Below are 4,019 nucleotides of genomic sequence, written 5' to 3' on the forward strand. Positions count from 1 at the left end.
TTCATTGATAAATATACAAAACAACAATGGGCCCAACACCGAACCCTGGAGAACTCCATTAATAACATTTGTCCACGAAGAGCAGTGTTCATTGATTACCTCTCTCTGTCTTCTTTCACACAACCATCCCTTTAAACATTGTAGCAACTTACCCTTAATGCCATATCTCTCCAATTTGTATAGCAATCTTCCATGTGCAACAGTATCAAAAGCTTTCCTGAAATTCAAGTATATGATATCAAAATTATTTTTGTTATCATATACTGAGTATCATATATTCAGTTCTTTTGTGGCCACATCATAGTATCCAATCAAATTTGTCAGACAAGACCTCCCTTTAACAAACCTATGCTGTTAAAGGAAGACTGCAGCAATAGTTTTAACAAAACTATTGCTGCAGTCTTCTTTAGGTGATCCGGCAATGCTTATCCAGTGATTCCATTATTTTCCCCGGAACAAAAGTTAAACTAACAGGTCTATAGTTACTTCTGTCACCTCTTGAACCCCCTTTGTGAATTTGTGATACATTTGCACACCTCCAGTCCATGGGACCTCCCTTGAGTCCAAGGAAGCTCTCATAATTATGGCTAAGGGTTTGCTTACTTGCTTTGCTGTCTCCTTTAAATAAATGGATATATTCCATCCACCCCAGGTGCATTTTTTATGTTTAACTTCAACAATTTCTCCTTCACTTTGCTCTCAGCTCTACAAAATCATGTAGCTTCCTCATTCAGTTTATCAGCTACTTGAGCATGATTATGAATAGTCAACCCATCTATGTTAAGTGGTCCAATCTGATTCACCCCTTTCCTTCCAGAGTTTACATAAGTAAAGAATTCTTTGTTGTTTTTCTTTGCATCCTTTGCCAAGGATTTGTTGTAACCTGCCTAATCTCTATTGCGACTCGATTACAGACTTGTTTATATCTGCCCTAGGCTTCTGTGTCACCTGATACTTTATATGCATCCTTACATTTTTCTTCTTTGCCACGAGCCTCATTAGTTCATCTGACATCCATTTAGGCCTAAACCTTGAACAGTATTTCTTAGTTGGAATGAAGAGCCTAGTAGCCTCCAAAATTAAGTCCCCGAAGGCTTCCCATTTAGAATTCAACATTTTTAATATCGTCAGTTGATCCCACTGTACAAAATTTAAATACTCTGAGACCCTTTCAGCAAAAGTCCTTCCCTTTAGCCTTGATGGTAGTTACATCTTTAAGTAATTCCCACATCAGTACATTGTAATCACTGTCACCCAGTGGTTCCTTTATCTGCAAATTCTTAATGCATGAATAATCACTGCTGATAATCAGATCAAGAGTATTACTCCCTCTAGTTGCCTCGAACACGTTGCTGTAGAAAACAGTTATCCAATAAATCCACAAAAGTCTTGCTAGGGTGCGAGTGACCAAACCACAAGTTCCAGTCGATATCTGGAAAGTTAAAATCCCCCATTACAAGACATTCTGATTTACTGGCCACTCCATTTCTCTACACAATTTCTCATTATACTCATCAGATTCATTAGGCCTATAACACACACGTACTCTCATTTTTCCTTTCCCAGTGCTTATGTCACTCCAAACAGACTCAACATTGCATTGTCCACCAACATCAATTGGATGCACTTCCTTTGATTTTATGTGTTGCTTAACTAACAGCATAACCCCTCCTCCATTGTATATCCTTTCTGTACACATTGTACTCCCCAAATTCCAATTCTGCACTGCTTATGTCTGTGTGACACCACGACTCTGATATCTCAACAGTATCTGCCTTTGATGTCTTCACCAGCACTTCAAACTCATCAAATTTATTAGCTATTGCATGTACACCAATGCTAGGTGCATGTACACCAATGCTAGGTGCATGTACACTTAGCATTGGTGTACATGTACGTATACATGCACTTGTTTCTACTCTTAGTTACCCTAACACAGCCCATATATTTATTTGTTCCACTATGACTTCCAGTACTCCTGGAAATCTCCATTGGCTTGCTTTCCAGGCTGCTCCTTATTCTAATAGAAGCAGTGTAAGCATCACTTTTGCCTCTGCCTGCGGCCACTGTTAACCTTTTAGCCTGTGTATCCCCCCCAAGCTATCAGTTTTCCGACCCACCTAACACTGCCTCGATAGCATCAGCAAATATTCTTGCACCCTTTCTATTTAAGTGTACCCTATCCCTGTAGAAGCAGTCTCTCCTTGTAAAGGAAATACTACCAGATGTTGATTACAAGGCTTCAAACTCGCAAACGTATCAGAAAGTAGGTAACCAATGACGGAGGTGCACCAGAAGTAGAGCTGAATGCAAGAGATAAATTTCGTATCGCCACCTTTTACCCAATTATTTGATAAACTGAGATGAGCAGAGAGGTGTACAAAGAAATTGCAGACAGATTTTCCTTTTTAAGTGATGTGCCAAATAATGTCACTTCATCTGCTGAAACTTTACTGCGCTCAAAAACTGATTGATGCTTAACCAGAAGACTCGGACAATAATCTCTCTGCTGAGCTTCAGCAGTTTCAGTCATATGTGCGCCATAAGTTCAGTGCAAGAAAAAGTGTAAAAACCAGAATCAGTCATTCTAAACTTTATAAAATGATTGTAGAAGACAAAATTGATTGGGCATTTCCAAACGTAGATATTGCCCTGCGCATTTTTTAACATTAAAGGTTATAAATTGCTCAGCTGAGCGTTCATTTTCTCAACTCAAGTACATTAAAAATCCCAAGAGAACAGCTATGCAAGGAGACATATTGGATGCTTTGTCTCTGCTAAGTACAGAAGCAGATTTGTTACGCCAATTCTGCTTCTATACTATTTTCTTCTATTTTTTACTGCTATTTAGTGTTTTTGTTAAATAAATAAAATTTAAAAAAACCAAAAGTTTTTATTTAATATAGTTGTGGGGCCTTGCCTGGAAGACAATTGAAAAAGGGTTATAAATTTTCAATCTCTTATTTTACGTTTCAGCACTTACTGAGTCTTAATGTTTCCTAAGTTAAGGAATGGAGAAGCCGAGGCCTAGGGGGCACCATTGTTGGGCCATGTTTAGGGCATCATTTGGCCTTAATCCGGCACTGCTTGTGTCCCTGATGAGCTCTCAGTTATTTGTTTCCAGGTCATGCATCCGTTTCTTCAGTGACTCAAATTCTACAAGTAATGTACCAAGTTTTAATTTAAGATCGGTACACTCCTTGCATGAGTACAAAGAAAATAGTTATCAGTTGAGCTTGGTTTGTCTACTAGACCAACCTCTGAATACATGCTACAGGCTATATAAACGACAACCTCATGACTCACACCGAAACTGCTCATATTCAAAATCCTTCTTGGCCATGATGTCCTTGGACTTTGTGTTGCAAATGGATCTTGTAACAACCATTATTTAGGTAAAATTTTAACTTGAGAAAATTACAAAATTTAAATTTACAATATATTGCGGTATTTAAATTAACAAAGTATATTAAACTGTTATTACAGAAATTAAACTGCAAACAAAAATCCACTAGTGAAGTTAAAATTAAAATTTTAATTTTAATTTTAACCAGAGAGAATTTACATTTAACGTAGCAGAAAGTTTAGAAATAAAATATACAAAATGGCTGAAATTTTGTTTAAAAATGACAGAAATTAAATTTACATAATGTTAAAATGTGTGTAAATTTAATTTCTGTAATTTTTTATCTACCAGATACCTGATGTTAAATCGCCTTCAGGAGCCAAATTGAAACACGTTTGCTCTCTGACTGCCTACAGATTTATTAATGTTATTAAAGACCCTGTGTAAACTGGAGCAGATTGGGATTACTAGTGCGATTAGATTAGGGAGTGTTTGAAAGATAGGAGACAGAGGCTAGTCATAATTGAACATTTGTCAGGATGGACCAGTGTGGTGGTAAAGATTGCACTGATCCTGCGATCAGTCAGTGCAAGGTCGAAATGTGAAATTTTACTAAACATAACGCTCGTTAATAAAGTGTCTTATTTTTAGTAACCAACGATGTACATGACAT

Source organism: Mastigoproctus giganteus, chromosome 13, assembly GCF_048544385.1.
Source record: "Mastigoproctus giganteus isolate SK-2022 chromosome 13, ASM4854438v1, whole genome shotgun sequence".
In the NCBI taxonomy this organism is placed as follows: domain Eukaryota; kingdom Metazoa; phylum Arthropoda; class Arachnida; order Uropygi; family Thelyphonidae; genus Mastigoproctus; species Mastigoproctus giganteus.